This window comes from Mesocricetus auratus, unplaced genomic scaffold (genome assembly GCF_017639785.1).
Source record: "Mesocricetus auratus isolate SY011 unplaced genomic scaffold, BCM_Maur_2.0 Super-Scaffold_6723, whole genome shotgun sequence".
NCBI classification, from domain to species: Eukaryota; Metazoa; Chordata; class Mammalia; order Rodentia; family Cricetidae; genus Mesocricetus; species Mesocricetus auratus.
Genome location: NW_024429183.1, coordinates 5,381,802 through 5,400,934, shown reverse-complemented (window position 1 = coordinate 5,400,934; position 19,133 = coordinate 5,381,802). Strand labels below are relative to the sequence as shown.

General features: G+C 43.1%; 1 protein-coding gene and 1 long non-coding RNA gene across 4 annotated transcripts in view; one reads left to right on the top strand and one right to left on the bottom strand.

Annotated features, from left to right (window-relative positions):
* LOC121136216 overlaps nt 1-14,579 on the bottom strand; it is a 61,068-nt gene extending 46,489 nt beyond the window's left edge. For all 3 annotated transcript variants that reach the window (XR_005873354.1, XR_005873355.1, XR_005873353.1), the window contains exons 1-2: nt 14,417-14,579; nt 5,768-5,841 (exon numbers count right to left, since the gene is read on the bottom strand). This is a non-coding gene — a long non-coding RNA (uncharacterized LOC121136216). The remainder of the gene's footprint in view (nt 1-5,767; nt 5,842-14,416) is intronic.
* Nucleotides 1-19,133, top strand: part of Cdh13 (cadherin 13) — a 973,690-nt gene that overhangs the window by 96,604 nt on the left and 857,953 nt on the right. The gene's annotated exons all lie outside the window — the stretch shown is intronic.

Genomic DNA, 19,133 nt, shown 5'->3' with positions numbered 1-19,133 from the left:
AGGAAGATAAAGTAGGAATATGATTTGTAATTTCCCTTTGCATAATTGTAGCTCTGCAGAACGCATGCTCCTGGCAGAAAAGTAATTTAAATTATATCACAACAAATGCCATATTTTAAAATAGAAACTATCCATCACGCACTGAGTATGGCTGGTAGCAACCTGGAAGTCTCAAGGATATACTGAGAATTTCTCCTCCAGTCCATTAAAACTAAATTGATTGGCCTAATCCCAACATACACTCAAGTGAAGTATGAGAGATGCCATGTAATTTTTAGGGGAGTAAAATTACTAATTACACATTTAGAAAAAATACATAAGAGAGTGATCATTAAAGTTTTTATTATAGGAATATTAAAACTTATACCATATTGGCTATCACCTGTACTATTTCTCTCTGTGTGTGTAGGTGTGCATGTATGTACATGCATGTCAAAGCCAGAGATTGACTTTGAGGGTCTTTGTCAGTTTCTCTCCATCTTATATTCTAGTCAGGGTCTCTCACTGAACTTGATAGTCTTGGTTTGTCTACATTGGCTGGCTAAGGAGTTCCAAGGCTCCTCCTGTCCCTGCCCTGGGCCCAGGGTTACAGAGATTTGTGCTGCCATGCTCAACTTTTTAAGTGAATTAATTAAATTTGTCCTTGGACAGTTTCATACATTACCGCTTCTCCATCTCTCATCTTCCTACATCCTGTCAATTCCATCTTCTCCTCCCAAACCCCTTCTCCAGAGTCCTGACTTCTGCTTTGCTTTTGTGGGGCTGTCTGTGTGACCACTGGAGCCTGGTAGGGTTGGCAGTGGGTAAACAATGGCTACTTTTACATGGGTTCTGCGGAGCCAAACTCAGGTCCTTGTGCTTCTACCGTGAACATTTTACTCACTGAACCACCTCTCTAGCCCCCATTTACATTTTCTTAGTCTGATGTCTTCTTTGAAGAAAAAAATTAAATCAAAAGTTTGTTGCCCAATGCATGCTGTGTGCTTTTATCTTCTGAGCAAAAACTCGTTTTGAGCCACAGTGAGCATTTTAATAACTGTGGACTCCTGCTTACAGCACATATTTTTGAAGGCATTATTTGTAAAGTTTGGGAAAACTAGATTTTTCATCTAGATAAAGGACAGACACATCTTTGATTCATTTACACACTTTAAAGCACACACCCAAAGGCTGCATAACTATAAGAATGTAAAGAACCTGTTGAGTGGTACTCCTCCCTGGGAATGGTCTCATACCCCTCCCCTGAGATTCTCTTCCAAAACTTCAATAGAACACAATCTGCCTATGCACTTGTTCTCAAAATAAAAAATGTTTTAATTCATAAATATAGGATTTTTTAAAATGACCCAGCTGTTCAGGTGCATATCTTATCTGTGCATATATTTTTAAAGTCCTTAGAGTCATATATTAATGTGTCCCTCTAGCACGCATTAGTCACCTCTTAGACTTTAGAGAAACATTCCTTTTAGATGTTAGAGAAAATAATGGACAAAAGAGAATCCATCTTTGCCGCATGGTTTTCTCCAGGGTGTTCTGTGTGTGTGTGTGTGTGTGTGTGTGTGTGTGTGTGTGTGTGTGTGTGTGTAGGGCAGGGTGGCAGAGTTTATTCCTTATGCACTGTTTTCCTAGATAAGATCTTCCTGGAACATGATGAGTGGGCTAAGCTTGCTGGTGAGTGATCTGACTGTCTCTGTCTCCTCAGTGTTTGGGTTAGAAGCATGCACCACGCCCAGCTTTTATTGTGTGGATTCTGAAAATTGAACTCAAGTCGCCAGGCTTTTGTGGCAAGACTTAGTGACAGAGCCATATCCCCAGCTCTCTCTGTCTATTTCTCAATGGGAATAAGAGAACCTCCCATTTCAGAAAATGCTGAGTCTCCTCAACCCCTTACCTGAAGGTTCTTACTTGTTCATATGATGTCAGTTGACAAGACAACTACAGCACCCTCCCTGCTCTGTTTTCAGAGAATTCAGTTGCCTCTTGAAACAGAAGCCAACTACTAACCAATTGGGCCAATCCCCAAAGCAAATCGAAAGGCTGACTGTTGTCTGGTAATTATAGTGAACACTGAAAAATGTTGTCTGTCTGGGCTCTAATTTCTTCCCCCTTGAAGTCATTTTTCACAAACCACACTTCCTGCTCTACAGGGAATGAAGCACTGTGTCCACCTATCTGTGGGTGGTGGTAGTTTGAACTTGGAAGCGGTAACTTGGATGGCTCCTAGTGGTTTTTCTAAACCTAGGAATGGATGAACTGACCACAGCTGAGCTGGTTGATCTATCCGAGCATCACACCCCTCTCTTTTCAGACATAAATCTCTAGGCTGCCTTCTAGAATACTGGGTCCTTTCCTGCATCAATCCATACAGCAGGGAGAAAAATGGAAGCTTCCATCCCTAGAACTCTTGGATAGACAGATAGTATAGCTGCAATTGAATGCTGCCTGTGTGGGAGGTGACATGGTAAATGCCTCTGAATATTTTATAATCTATTTTTTGGGTATTTATCTCCTTGAGGTATTGAAGAGGAAACTGAGGCAAGGTGTCCTGAACCATTTGCCCAAGGTGCAGAGGCTGTAAAATGGCAGCTTGTGGAAATATCAAATTGTATCACCAGGCTGTGGTTTGAATGTGAAATGCCCCCACCCTGACCCACATGTTTGAACACTTGGTCCCTAGCTGGTGATTCTGTTTTGGAAGGTTGTGTAATCTTTAGAAGGTGGAACCTCAATAGAAGAAGGGCATTACTAGAGATGGGTCTTGACTTTGACAGTCCAGCTCCACTTTCTGTCTGCTTTCTGCTTCCTAACTGTATGTACAAGGTGATCAACCACCTTCTGTTCCTGTTTCCATGCTTTCCACACCACAAGGGACTACAGCTTCTTGCATTCTGAGCCCTAACTAAACCTTTCTCCCCTAGGTTCCCTTATTGGGTATTTGTTTATGACAAGAACCAAATGTACTCTAATCTACCAAGCAGGGTTGACTTACAGGGTCCCCAAGTAGCTCTGTATCTCATTAACAATGCTGGGAGTGGACAGAGCAATGAGAAAGAAAAGAAAATCAAGATCAGACATGCCATATCTCTGACAGTAGAACATTGCAAAGGGGTAGAGCCCAGATTCAAGTTGCATTATCTTACTTTCAAAAGAGATTGTGTGTGTGTGTGTGTGTGTGTGTGTGTGTGTGTGTGTATGAATGTGAGTACATGTGTAAGCCATGACAGTGGAGGCCAGAAAAGGGCATTGAATCCCTTGGAACTGGAGTTACAGACAGTCGTGAGCCACCTGGCATGGGTATTGGGACTCAGGTCCCCTGCAAGAGCAGCAAGCATCCTTAACTGCTGAATCATCTCTCCAGCCCCAGAATCTCTGACTTTAGCATCTATCTTTCATAGTACTTAGAAACAAAAGCAGAAGCTGTGATTGGTTCATTAGACAACTTTCCCGATAGAGTCACAGCTCTGACTCTTTTTCTTAGCATGTTCTCTGTTGTCTTGTTACAAATGATCATTGGAGCCCATCTCTAGCATCTTCTTTGTGCCTAGGCCTTTGTATGTGCAATTCCATCTTCATAAATACAGTGACACTTAAATACATTAATAAACCACAAGGTTAGCAGCTACTCCCAGGTTACAAAGCACATATCTTGCTCCTGGGTTTTCTTGGGGTGTGAAACTGCTAGGCTTCAGTGTAGTCCTATATAATTTTACTTCCAGGGAGAAATTTTGCAAGGTAAGATTGCCAAGTCAGTTAGCAACTGTTGAGCTTCTCATGCATACAGATTGCCAACTGTTTCCCTAAACTATGGAAATATTTGATAATGCCACCAATGTGTATCCATTCACAGGCTTAAGTGTACTATTGTCAGCATTAACTACTTTTAAACATAACTGTCAACACAGGAGGGCAAGATATATTTATATATACATCTATCCATCCATATATATGTGCTTACATGCATTTGTACATGTGTGTCTATATTCTTCAGTCATCTTAAAACTGAATGTGTTCTAGTTTGCTTTCCTGTTGCTGTGATGAAATACCATGTCTAAAACCAACTCAGGGAGGAATGGTTTTATTTCATCTTATAGGTTACAGACCTATTGCTGAGGAATGTCAGGGAAGGACCTCAAGTAGAGACAAAGGCAGGGACTATGAAAGAAAGTGGCTTACTGGCTCACTTCCAGGTTCATGTTCAGTAACCATTTTTATACTCACACGCTACTTTCATGAGGATGGTACCATGCAAAATGGTCTAAGCTGTCCTATATCAGTTAACAATCAAGAACATGTCATACAGGTCTTTTGATTGGGATTGCAGAAGCCAGAGGGATCAAGGACGCCACAATAAAAACTCACAGAATCAACTAACCTGGGCTCATAGTGCCTCACAGAGCCTGAACCAACAACCAGGGATCTGGTATGGGGACTGACTTAGGTACTCTGCGTATATGCGACACTTGTGTAGCTTGGTCTTCTTGGGGGATTCCTAAAAGTCAGCAGTGCTGACTCTGACTCTTTTACAATCTTTTGAGACCCTATTCATCATACTGCATTGCCTTGCCCAGCCTTAATACAAGGAGAGGTGCTTAGTCTTACTATAACTTGATAAGTCATGTTTTGTTGCTATCCATGAAAGGCCTGCCTTTTTCTAAATAGAAATGGAGGAGGAGTGGATAGAGGATTGGGTAGAGAGGAGATGGGGGGATAGACTAAGAGAAGAGGAGGGAAGAGAAACTGCTGCCAGGATGTAAGATAAATAAATAAATATAGAAAGAAAAGAACCCCAGTGCCATGGGCACAGACCAATATGATGGAAGCAATTTCTCATCTGAGGTTCCCTTTTCCTATGTATGTCAAGTTGACAGCAGAACTATGTTAGAATGGCACTTTGACATGTTCTTTAAAATCTAGGTGAAACTGGAGAGTTCATATCATTAAAAGTAGATAATGTCCCCTTATTATTGGTAGGTAGAAAAGCCTTAGGAATTCATGATTCTTCTCAAACCAGCTGCTGGAAATAAGGACCAAAGACTTCCCTCCACTTTAAAAGGTAGTGTAACTTTAGCAGAAATAGGACTTTTTCACTTATAATTAATTATAAATTTTCATTTGTGAGTAAAGTTGTGCTATCAAATAATATTTTTATGTGAAATGCCAAGAGACAGACTAGACAAAATTAGTTCACTAATCTTAGGAGATAAGTTTACTCATGAATGTATGAATGTATGCATAATTGCTGTCAATACTCTACCAACTATATAGCTCTCTATCAGCAATCTATTAACCATCTATCATCTAGCTATTATCTATGTGTTACCTATCAATCATCTATCATCTGCCATCTATCCATATCTATCTATCTATCTATCTATCTATCTATCATCTATCTATCTACATACCTATTTATTGGCAGGGTATTATGTAGCCCAATTTAGGCTCAAACTTTCTGCTCATATGGATCATCTTGAACTTGTAGTCTGCCTGATTCCTCCTTTCAAGTGCTGAAATTATAGGTGTGTGTCGCCATACCCATTTTTTGTGCAGTTCTGTGGACAGAGTCCAGGCTCTGGGCATGCTAGATAAGCACTCTTCCATCGAGCTATACTCACAATCCAACATATAACCTTCTTCTCTGCAAAGGACTTTCTGATCAAAAACGTAATTGTTTTGGAATTGAAAATCGCTGCCTCCACATAAGGTTCTTAGCTTGCAGCACAGGCTGCATAAGCAGAATGAAATATTGTGCTATGGAAGAGTGACCTACCCTCAGATGACAAGTGAAGATAAAATTTGTGATGGAATCTATGATGAATCTTAGAGAAACACCCACAACATCACCTGGAAATGAACAGAAAAACATGGTATCAGACCCTGCCCCAAACCTCTTGAACTGGGATCTGAATTTACTAAGATTCCCAGAAGACCTGTTAGACAGCAGACCTGGAGGACTCCCCGCTCAGGCGCCTCTGTGTTCTCCTTAGGCAGCATTTGAGTAAGGAAAGGGCTATGTTTACTCTTTTTTTCAGCTATGAAGAGAAGTATTTATTTTTGGGCAGAGTGATTTTCAAAGTGGGACCTCTAGATCAGCAGTATCAGAAAATCCTGAAGTATCCTTACATATCTGTAAGAAATATAAATCCTCAGTCGTCTTCTGAACTCACTGCATTGGAGATGCTGGAGAACACTGGGCTATGTAAGGAGTCACTGGTGATACTGTGGGTTACAGTTTGAGAATCAGTGCCTCAGTGCTAACTAAGCAGGTTGTTTAAACAGAAATCTTAGAGGTTTTGAGTTCATTTATAAATTAGTATCTCTGAGGTGTTGTTATATTTTGGAATGTCTACATGAGATGGATATGAGAATTGTGTCTACTCTGGGGACTTAGGAATAGCAGCAAGATTGGTATCCTGAAAACCATTGCAACTGCCTTTTCTACTTGGATCTCCTCCCCAAGGATGCCAGGTGTGACAATATTCGTTTGTTCCTCTCTCTCTCTCTCTCTCTCTCTCTCTCTCTCTCTCTCTCTCTCTCTCTCTCTCTCTCTCTCTCTCTCTCTCTCTCTCTCCTGTGTGTGTGTGTGTGTGTGTGTGTGTAAACGTCTATGCATATGTGTGTGCTTATGGAGATATACATAAGAACCAAAGTTCATTGTGGGCATTGTCCCTCAGGAGCCATCCACCTTATTTTCAAAGACTGAATTTCTTTCAGTGGTACCTGAAGATGGCTGATTTGGCTTGAGTAGTGGACCAGCAGGCCCCCAGGATCCTCCTGTCTCTGCCTCCTCAGTGTTGGGATTACAACCCTGTGCTATATGTTCAGCAGTTTTAAAACAGGGGTGCCGGGGATTCAAACTCAGGTCTTCATGCTTGCACAGCAAGCATGTTACTATGTCATTGGCTCTTCTGATGTTTCTTGTATTTCTCAGAAGCAGAAAAGTCCAGATGAAATGTCTTCTGTGCGTCTAGGATTTCTTCTATGTCCTCTTTAACCCTGCCCCCCACTGCCATCTGACCCAGAAGCTGGACTGTCATATGTGACTCACTGGCTTTTTAATGTCACAGACAGGGACTCTGCCAAAAGCCTGGCTGCTTTTCTACAGTGTGACGTACAACTGCTAAGAAAAGAGACTGGATCCACAAATCTCCAGGAAATGACTCTCATTATTGTAGCCTGTCCATGTTCCTATCCGGAAGAGACCTTTGCTGTGCAAGGCAATGAATTCGCTAAGTAGAGCATGTTTCACTCCTTTTCTCCTGACTCCAAGGACAAGATAATGGTTCCTGCCCTTAATTGTGTGTGCAATTCGTCAGGGAAAATGGGCCCTGAGTAACGCTCGGTGGTCATGAGTGGAGAGGCAGTTCTGTGAACTGAACTTTGATTCTCTGTGAACAAGAATCTGGACTGCTTTGGGTTTTGTTGTTTTGTTTCCCTTGGTTTGTGACCTCAAAATGAGTCAGCAGTGTGACACAGCTGCTAGAAAACAAATAAGGGACAGTTGAAAGAGGTCACCCCCAAATGGTCAGTGATTGTGCAGTGCGCAGGAGTGAGGCACACTGGTCCATTGTTGTGTAGCCAATCATCACCCAGGGAACCTCCAGGAAGTAGAGTAATAATAGCCAATTCCTTCTCAAAGGCCAGACTGCTGTGAGTCCTATATAGACTTTAGATGCCTTTATTGGTCACCACTGTCTCCTTTCTGCATCATTCATGTCAGCCCATTCTATGTGGACTTTCTAGTGTGTGACTCTCATCCAGCAGATAGCGTACCTCTTATTAAGTTTAATACGTTGGAACTTTTTGTGTTTAAGCTAAGCCTTGCCAAGATCACTTTCTTCCCACTCCTTTATCATTCCCCTTTCCCCTCATTCCCTGATCTCTATCCCAGCAGACGCACAAGCAGACCCATGGAAGCTTCTGAATGATGTTATTTTCCAGTGACTATAAGAATGTATGGTAGCGTGAGGGGTTCTTGTCCCTAGGGACATGGAACTAAAGGTTTCCAGCTTCCTACTTAGACACCATGGAAGAGATAGCCTTGGGCTGAGAATCTCCAGCAACCCCTTTCAGCCCACTGTCCATGGAAGCATTGTACGAGGCACTAACTCTAAACTCTAAATGTCTGCTGCTGTGTGGTTTCTGAAAGTCACGGTTGTATGGGGTGAGTGGAGAGTAATTCCCCAGGCGTAGGTGTTTGGTGGACAGTGGTAGAGAGAAATCAGGAAGCAGATGGTGAGGGGAATCTCTGGCCAGAAATAAGAATATCTTTTTTGCTAGGTAAACAAGCTGGGTCTTGATCTAAATGACCAGAACTTTCCTGAACATCCAGGAAGGATGTTCTTTAATCTGTTTTTGGAAAGCCAGCCTCATGGGTCTCAGCCCAAGGGTGTAGTAATGTAAGACTAGATTTTTCTTGCACTTTATGGTGTTCTGTCTGTTCCTGGGCATCTTGCTGGATTTTCCTTGTATGAACTCTATAAGAGAAGACAGAACCACCTCCAGTCTATATGTTATATTCTAACTACCCAGCAGGAAACGGAAGCTGCAGCCCAGGAATTGCCTGAAACCTGAGCTCATTTTCTCTCTCACTATTGTGTCCCAGGCACAGAGGGAAGACTTTACATGACATACTTTTGTTTTCATGATAATGAGAGGAAAGAAAAAAAATCTGACAGAACACTTCCAGCCAATGGGGGTTGGACAAAAAAGTATGATCCGTTCTCCCCTAAGTCTACTTGGGGCTTCTTAACACCCAGTATCAAGAGCTTGGCCTAAGCTGGGTCTTTTTCCCAAAACAGAGGCAAAGACTTGGATGTATCCATTTTGTTTATGGCTGAGAACATGTGTTTAGTAAATATTTAGCAAGTACTTTTAATGCTATGACTGGTCGTTTACAACAAGTGCCTTCACATATTGCTCTTTTAGATATAGAAACTTCAGGCTGTATCAGGGGTGAGATGGAGGGCAGCCACCAGCTGTCTGCAAAGACATGGGATCAGTTGTCTCCTCAGTCCTGTCCCTGTCCCTTCTCACCCTCTTCCTGCACTTCCTTCTTCCTTTCTGGCACCCGCAATCTTTAGCACATACTGCTTGTTCCGTGCATGTGGTGTGTCAACTGCCACCATGTCAGATAGCACAGGCAAGTTTACAGTTAAGGGTAGCTTCATGGGTGGGGGATATTGTATGATGCCCTGTGCTTACAAGACACACCTGTCTTTATAGAATTAATGTTCAGTGGTCATCAACTTGGAATTCCTAATGTATTTTCAAATATGTTGTACTCATGAAGGTCAATGGAGCAATGATATGTGAGCTGGAGTCTGTGACTTCATTTCACAGGCAGCACAGCTTTCCTGTCACAGGTTCTTAGCCACCCATTCCTTCATCCAGCCCAATGTCTCAGGCCCTTCCTCAAACATAGGCCAGAGCTCCGAGACTGGACAGGTTAAGCCAGGTGTGAGATTACCATAGAAGAGAACGCCCAGTGCCTGGGAGGGTCTATTTTTACCCTTTGATTTTCTTGTGTAGCAAATAAAAACTCCACAGTGAGTTGAGAATCTTGAAAAGGCAAAATTCTCTTCCTACTTTTAGAACAAGGATCCCTATCTTTTTCATCCAACGTCTATTCCTGTACATCCTGTGGCTTGCTCCGGCTGGAGCTTTTAAAGTCCATCAGTACAACAGGTTGCTGAGTGGAGGAGAAATCTGAGCCCACCCACACATGAACTAGGGAAAAACACTCTCAGGTCAAAATGCATAGAAAGCCCGGGTGCATCAGCATCATTCAGCCGGGAAACTGACTGGCCGCATCCATCTCCCAGAAACAGAGTAGCTAAAGTACCAGCAAATAATGCTGGTCTCTTTATCTGAAAGGTTCTATGAAAAGCTCCCCAACCAAATTGGAGAAAAACAAGATGATAACTAAAATGAACAGAACATCCCCTAGAGCCGCAGCCCAGGACGTGAATGTTATTTACTATGTCAACTAACAAGGCAGGCTGGTGACAATCAACACACACCCCTCCTCTCCAGCAGATCCTCTTTCTCATTATGTAAATAGGATGGCCCGAGGTGTGAACACGATGAATAGAATAATAACTACAGATGTAATAAAGCTAATAACTGATTTCTCGAGACTGTCAACCCCCGTGCAAAGACCTTGGCAATGAAGGATAAAGGCAGAATCCAGGAAGGAAGTCTTCTCTCCTTTTTGCTCTAGTGCCTTGTGCCCTGTGACACTCTCCCTCTCTCACTGCCCTACCTGCTAAGTTCCAAGTGTCTAGGACATTCTCCTGTGCCATCTTGTGTGTCTAAATGGCTGGCTACTCCTGGTGACTGGTTTTAGTAAACACATGCACATTTTCTGATGGGCTGTTGCAGCTCTAAGATTTATTTTATTTTTAATTGTGTGTATGTGTGTATGTGTGCATGTGCATGTGTATGTGTTGGAATGCCCTGGGGGTGAAGTTGCAGTTGTTCTGTGAACCCTGGATGTGGAAGGTGGGAACTAAACATTGAACATGGCCTTCTGAAACAACATGGTGCTTCCCAACTGTCTATTTATTTTTATGAACATATGTGTGTGTGCTTGTGTGAATTTATATGCACCACATGAACACAGGCGCCTGGGGCAGGAGCAGGAGAGGGCATTGCAAGTGGAGTTACAGGTGGTTGTGTGGTTCCTGTTGTAGCCTCTGGGAACTGAACCCTGGTCCTTTGCGAGAGCGGCAAGTGTTTTTAACACTGAACTATCTTGCCAACCCCTGTCTGCTAATGGGACTCCAAATGGTTGCAAGCTCTGACTTTAATATTTGTGACAACATTTTCCAAAGCAAGGGTAAAAAAGAAAACAAAACAAACAAACAAAAGCCATGAACAGAACTCATTGAGCACAGAGCCAGAAATCTACCTGGGAAAATCCACCCAGGCCACCCAGGCCTTGCAGAAAGCCTTGACCAGAGGCATGCTATGGAGTTTTAGGGAGTCTAGCCGTCTCTTACTGGGGATCTGCATGCACTGGTTTATAGTCTATGCCTATTTCCATAGAATAAATATTCCCACAAGGTTGATTGCAAGCTGCCAATGAGTTATCACTGCATGAAGACCTGGAAGGAGATTTGTGGTTATGTGGTAGAGTGTTTGCCTAGCAGGTCCAAGGACTTTGGTTTGATCCCCCAGATTACCATAGCCAATAACAAGCTATGTGGCTGCACCCCATTACAGTATTTCTGCCATAGGGATCTAATATCTGCAAATAATATCATGAGCACAGACAGAAAATATAGAAATATAATTAGAGTGATGCATTTTGGGTACTTGCTGCTTTAAGGTTATTTAATTATTAGTGCCAATAATTTCATTTTTTAAATTGGTGTTTAAAATTGGCTCATTAAATTCTTGAAATTGTAATAATATCCCTTAGGAAAAGGACACATAGGCTTCACATATCACATTTCTCCCTCCTGAGGCTGAGACACAGAAGAGCCATGGATAGATAAAGAAATAACTGGTCCAAAGGAAGGGGCTGACATCTCAGGTCAGTCTCCCCCATGGATGGCCTATGTTGCCATAATTCAAAGTGAACATCAAACTCCACCTCAAAACAATGCCCCAAACCTTTCATCTGGAGCAAATATCCAGATGTTAACCCCTGACCCTCTCTACATCTCAAAACAATGCCCCAAACCTTTCATCTGGAGCAAATATCCAGATGTTAACCCCTGACCCTCTCTACATCTCTTCTTTGGCTCTTTGTAGCTGAAGGACTTTTTCTTTGTGTTAGTCATTCCTTATCCTCCCTGTCATGAGAGCTCCCACACTAAGGAGTACATGTCGTTCTCTTGCCAGCTGCAGACCTCTGTATGTGGCTACCTCATGTTTCATGGGTACTGTCATGTGGCTGCCCCCACTAGATCTCAAATTCAAGACTTCTGAGTTACTTTCTTTCCTGTTACTATGATAAAATATCCTGACAAAAATAACTTACAGGAGAAAGGGCTTATTTTCTTACAGTTCCAGAGGAATATAGTCCATGATGGTAGGGAACACAACACAGTAGGAGCAGGAAGTTGCCTCATCACATTGTTCCTGCAATCAGGAAGCAGAGCTAGAGAATAACAAGTGTGTCCAGGTAGTAAACCCAAGACCCATCCCAATGATGTACTTCAACATTTAATGTTCAAACTATGCCATCCATCATAACTCTTTTCCCACATAATTCCTCTTGCCAAAATGTCAGTATACTGAGATATCAGGGACAGACTTGAAGACCAAGTCAAACTGTATCTTTCTCATCCCTGTGACCTTGACTATCAGATTTGTAAGCTTGACATTGTCTAATGGCTTCATGTCTCAAGGAACCCCCAATTCTGTAGGTCTCTCTCAGTAGCTGTTCAGAGAGCCTGTGGTTCCATGCTAGGTGGCCTGTACTCTGTTCAGCCACGGGCTTCCCTCTTCCATCCTCTCCATAAGTTGGAGTTCCACAAAATCTTTCTTTTGTGAAATAGTGACTGAGGAAATGTGAGTCAATGGGTTAGATGTTATCTTGGATTCCTTGTCTACCCAGTATTCCATGACTCTTCCAGGTGTCCTTAAACTAATAGACAAGAAATGGCCACAAGGACGGTAACTAGGGATAACAGAACAGTCCTTCCCTTGGTGCTATTCAAAAGAGAAGATGAAAGGTTCTTAGAGATTATGCTGAGATGAATTACCCATCAGATATTTCTTGGGAGAGCTATGGTGTCATGAACAAGAGCCTCATCAGGAGGCATGGCCACTAGGGACAGTGTGATGGGGTACCAAAGAGAAAGAAGCTTCAACTCTGGAGAACAAAGGCAGTTTCTTACTCTTACAGGTTTTGAGGTGTGGGGTGGTTTTATACCATAAAGACATAGAGGCACCAGATAAAAAAAGTTATAACTCAGATATTGTGGGGGCGGGCTGGAGGCAGCTGGGTTTGTAGCCTTGGAGGAGAGGAGATGGGAGTCAGCAAAGTCACAGCAGGCTTCTCAGCTTACAAAGAGAGATATAGGGGGTGTTACCCAGTTTCTGGGGGACACACACACACACAGAAATAGACACTCACAGATTGACATACACACAGAGACAGATAAACACACAAAAAGACAGAGACACACACACACATAGAGACAGACACACACAGGGAGACAGACACACATGCACAGAGACAGACACAGAGAGAGAGAGAGACAGAGACATACACACAGAGATAAACATATATGTATAGAGACAGGCACACGTAGAGATATAGAATCGTGCACAGAGACAGAGACACACAGAGAGACAGACATATAGAGAGACACACATACACATATTTACATGCAGAGAGAAGAGGAAAGGAGAGAGAGACAGACAGAGAGAGAGACAGAGAGAGAGAGAGAGAGAGAGAGAGAGAGAACACTAGAGAGCCTTACTCTACCAGTGGGTTGCTACTTGTGGATGGGCATGGAACTGTTGTCAGCACTGAACAAAGTCCACAGTGACTCCTGAGTCTCACACCAGATTTACATTTAGTGTTCAACAAGAACTTGCCATGTCTGTCTCTGCCCTAGAGTCCTCAGACATAAATGTTAACATCCCATGCTTCGCCTGGGTGATCCATCTCACACAGAAACAGATCTGCATTAATAATCATGGTTGAATAAATGAATACCTGATTGTTGAGTGAAGGGCTCAGTGAATATCATGAGGGAATGTTACTATTTGGAGTTCGTCTTGGGGCCTGAACTTTGGGAAGTAGTTATCTGTGTCTCTGTCAAAGATGTATCTGTAGCATCTCCCCACTTCCTGGAGATGGAGTAGTCCCTCATGAGAGGTGACTATTTCCCTAACTCTAAGTCTTATGTGGCAGTACTCAGTTTCTGCACAAAGGGAGGCAATGGGGTGTTTTCTCTCCAGGGCATCTGGATCAATATGTTTATATCAAGACTTATTTATTAATCTATGCAGATTTCTAAGCAGCTCTATCTCTCACGATAACACAGCTGAATGCCAAGCAGCTGCCCACAGGCCTCTGTTAGCCAGGCTTCCAATGACAATCTCCAAAAGTCACCTAATTTAGTGTACAGCCTTCGATTATTAATAATAAAAAGAACAAACCTCAACTAGTGCTTGTCACAGGGTACATGGGAGGGTGTTTGGGGCTCATTATTGAATTTCTGTAATTAAAATGACATTTCAGGAAAGTAATCATGTATTTTAGTGGAAACTCAAGCTAGCAAGGGAGTTTCAAGGCTCTTTCTAATATAACCATTAAAAAAACAGAGCTTTTCTGAAAGAGAGAGAGAGAGAGAGAGAGAGAGAGAGAGAGAGAGAGAGAGAGAGAGAGAGAATGTATACATGTACACATAGGCTCCTAGACGCACAGAGGTCCATATGCATTGACTTGTGGTACCTGATAGAGTGATACAGTATTCTCTTTGCTGGGTTTACCCAAATCCATCTGGTCACAGATGCAGAGGTTGGTATTTGACCATGGGCTACAGCTCAGATCCACTTCTCTTTCCTCTTTGTTGCTAGCATTTGACCAGGGAGTTCCATGTGGAATGTGACCTCTGTGTTCTATGTATGAGAACAAAGAATGCCACTGAAGTTGGTTGTGATGGATTAGGAAAGGGGGAACATAGGACTTATTTGGATTCCCTAAGGAGGTGATCTCATTCAAACATTATGTCTTCCTGTAACATTATTTTCTCAGGTTGGTCTTTCATGATGGAAACATTTGAAAAATTTTTCAAAACTTTAAGTATAGATCCATAACTTCAACCATATTGTTCCTGTCTTCTGATTGTGATCCATTATATATTGGGGCCCTTTGTGTATCCATCTGTCCATCCATCCATCCATCCATCCATCCATCCATCCATCCATTATTTCAACATTTGCTGGTAATTACGATGAATAAGTATCTAACTTCAAGTTATGGGTGGAAAAACTGAACCGAACTAAAACAAGATGTTGCTGGAATCCCGTGTGGCAGGACTGACCATCAGGGGCTGTTCATGTCCTGGAAGCTCACTGAGATGTAGGCCTTGGCTCTGATTGTATTGCCTTGTTAAATATTCCACACATTTAAATGGTGCTCAGACTGTGGCAGCGGCAGTGGCATGAGCACAGGGAAGGGAATGTGAGCACTGAAGCTGAGAGAAAGGCCAGGTGACCTTGCAAGTTGGATGGCCTCTGCCTTACATAGACGACACATGGCTGAGGGTTCTGTCTGGAGAGAGTGGGCTGCTTGAGTGAGGACTGGAAGTACAGGAGCAAAGGGGGTTTCAAGATAAGGAACATTCACCAGCTTACATCCTGGTGTTGAATGAAGAGGTTTGTCGGGGAGGGTCTGGGAGAAGTGGCTTGTAAAGTGGCTTATTTTCTTTAGTTGCTAGGGCACTTGACCAAGAGCCCATTGGTTAGACAAATGGGTATTGTCTACAAATTAGAAATGGACAAAATATAAGGAGCAGGGCAAGGAGAATGTCCCAGGTTCCCCCCAAAGAGGGTATGAAAATTGATGCCCTCCTGTCAGGGAGAAGTTGATTCACAGGTTTGGATTGGTGTGATCAAACCAACATTATCATTTGTTCTTTAACACAAACCAGGTGCTGAATTAAGTGTTTCGCACATTTGGTCATGTCTTTTGAATAACCTGCTGAGTCAGGGCTATTGGCAGCTAGCACAGCAGTTTCCTTAGCCTCTGTGTGCCTCAGTTCCCTTTTCTGAGAAGTGGGGATCATGTGCATGGAGACACTGCTGTTTCTTTGTCTGGTAAACTCTTACTCATCCATCAGGACCTATGGGGCATCACTGTTCCTTTTTCACCCCACTGCCAATCCATATCATTCCACTCTTGCTTCCCACAGAGCTCTGGGGGTCTAGAGTGGTCAATTTACAATAGTCATTTCCATGTAACTTTGCACAGCAATCTAAAGGGCTCAATACCAGTGTTCATTTCTCCTAACACTGCTGAGGCTCCGAGCATGCTCTGGGTCTATCCAAGGCTTGGCATTCCGAACCAGGCTCAATGAGAAAAGAAGTTCACATTCCTTCCACCCCGGGCACTTGCTAAGTCTTTGTTCATTGCCTGGGGCCACCTGATTCCTTCGCACATCATCCAGGCAGGCACACACCAGATGATTTACAGGGAAGGAGCCAGCCAGCTGGGAGCTAAAGTGCTTATGATCTAGACAGGATTAAAAGTCACACAAACACTTTAAAAACATATTTTCCTTTGTCTCATATCTCAACAACTTCCATTTGTTTAAGTTAGTGTTTTTCCAAGTTGTGAGGTCCCGAGCTTAATGGAACATACTTTTGATGGGGAGAAAAGAATAGAATGATTCAAAGCTGTGAAATTGGAAGTGATGCCTAAAAAGGTTTTCTTTCCTCCTGACTTATGTGAGCATAGCTATGGTTTTTTGCAATAGAAAAAATGTAGTAGCCTTAGATAACAAGAAAAATGGTTTCTGTTTATACTGTGCTCTTGCAGGCAAAATGGACGTGTTGGGTTTTCAGGCTAAAGGTAAAGAAAAATGGCAGTCGAAGCCTGTAAAGGATGGTGGATTCCACAGCATCAAGTGAAGAGGGAAGAGGACTAGATCATGGTGTAGAGCAGAGGAACTGGGCACCAGGAGGATCCTGGGCAGGCTCATTTCTCTTTTCTCCCAGTGACCCACACTTAACCTTCATCTGTATTTCTGTCTGCATCCCCCCTCCAGGGTAGCATGAAGAGGATGAATATGATGATGAGTAGAAGTCTCCCCTTTCTCCCCAAATACTCTGGTTCACAAGTTTTCAAGAGTTCAGTGCCATTAGAATGGATTAGCTCAAAATCGTTATGTACATTTCATAAAATGAAAATTATTTAAGCTTGCACTTTTTGGCACAAAGTACGCTCATGAATTTCTAAAATATTATCTCCTAATGCACACAGTTCTCAGGCACAGAAGCTAGCAGGAACTATCACAGAGAATTAGTAGAAAATATATGTGAGAGGGTGCTATTTAATAAACTCCGGAGTCTGTAATTCTAAGGATTCAAGCCAACCTCAACTCTCCACTTGTTAGCAGTCTGACTCTCGGCTGAGATTTTTTTCTCTCCATCTCCATGGCTGGCTGTGCTCTCTGGACTGCACTGAAGTCCTTGGACGTGTGTGTGTGGGGGCATGAGGCAGGCTCTGCCTGGAAGCCCTGAGCCATGGTCACAAGGGTGAGATGTGCTGGAGGGAGAGGCAGTTCTGTGTTCACTTTGCTTCCATGCATATATGTCTTTCTGACCAGAAGTCTCTTGGAAATGTCCTGGGTGGTTTGTCTGTTCTTCCCTCATCATCTGCATCACTGCTGTGGAGTGACTGAAAAACATTAATGACTTTTTTTCAGGAAAAATATTTATGCCCCGTGTATAAGCACAGGCTTTTCTAAACTTCAGGTACGAAGCTTGACATCTCTGGTGTAATTGTGTGAGAAAGAGCCAACAGACATTGACCTCTGCAGATTTTACGTAGGTGTACAGATGGGGCTGCATCTATACCAGTCTTCTCTCTAGTTCTCAAACATTCCAGACACTGCAAGGCCTTTGCACAGGTTATCCTTATTGCTTGGGATGCATGCATTTTGTGACCATGGCTTGTCACTTCTGATTGGAATCTGATCACACGCCATTTTTATCACAGACATCACCATTATCAGTCAGGATCCCACTGGCCTTCTGCCACTTGTGTTAGCCATACTTTGTTCTTGGACAGTTTCGTGCATGCAAGCCCAATCTCACCAGGAGTAAATGTTTACCATGTCAACTGACCTAGGCCCTCTGCATGTGTGTGACAGTTTTATTGCTTGGTCTGTTAGTAAGGCTCCCAGAGGTGGGAACAGGACCTGTCCCTGGCACTTACATGGCTTTTGGGAACCTGTTCGCAGCCTTGATGCAGGAAGAGGAACTTGGTCCTAACTCAGCTTGATTGTGCCATGCTTTGTTCAAACCCATGGGAGACCTGGCCCCTTTCTGAATGGAAATGGAGGAGTGCATGAGGAGAGGGTCAGATAGGAGTTACCTGGGTGGGAAGGAGGGGAGGGAATGGGAAGAGAAAAATGTTCCCTATGTCACCAAATTCCTAAAATAACAGCCCAGCATCTGGATTGTGGAATGTCAACAATCCTCCATCCTCCTCCATTCTCAGACCTCTTCTTTACCTACTAGAAGCCACCATCCCTTCCTTGTTCCCAAGAAGGATTCTCCTGGAGGGAAGAGGCAGGAAGGGAAGGGTCTGCTATAATGAGGTTGGGCATGTCTCCTCTATGACTAAAGCTGTGCCTTATATCCCAAGGACACATTCAGGTGCTTAACCACCTGCTTGGCGACTGCGTGTGTGCTCTGCAAATGTGCGCTGAATAATGAACACGTGTGGAGGTCATCTGGAGTTAATTTTGTTTGCCAAATTATGTCCTTTGATCCTGTGATGATGGTCCACATGTGGTCTCACATCGTTCACTCTTCAGTTGTTCATTCCTTCACAGTGTCCCTCTTCTGATTTATGAATGCCGCTGGTCAGACAGAAGGCTGCGTTCCTTCATTCTATTTTGTATAGAGGCAGGTTCACCTGTCACCCAGGAGGGTTCGGAACTCCCTATGTAGCTAAGGGTGACCCTGAAGTTGTTATCTTCCAGTGTGCTGAGATTACAGTTGTGCACCACAGTGCCTAGCTTCTTCCTTCCTCTTTTTTTTTAAGAGATGCATCTTTGGGCCCTTTGAGTGACTGCGGATGTCAGGATTCTGTCAGCTGAAACCCCTGGAGACTCTCATTAAAGACTAGAAACTCCTGGCAGAACCACAAGGGTCCCCTCAAAAGGATACTGCTATTACTTACACTCCTACTTACACTCTTTAGCTCAATTCAAGAGGTTTCCATTGAGTGCCCAGCTCTAAACATCTCAAATGGAACTCATGCCCTACTCCTTCTATTTTAACTGTCAAAAATCATAGTCCGCATTGTTTCTGACTGAATGTTCTGCAGTAGCTCCCGCTGACAGTCCCTTTCTTCCATCCTAGGTGGGCTCTGATGATGCCAGCACCAACAGAGACCTATATTGTGAGCGGGTATTTATTATGAGGCAATCAGGTGG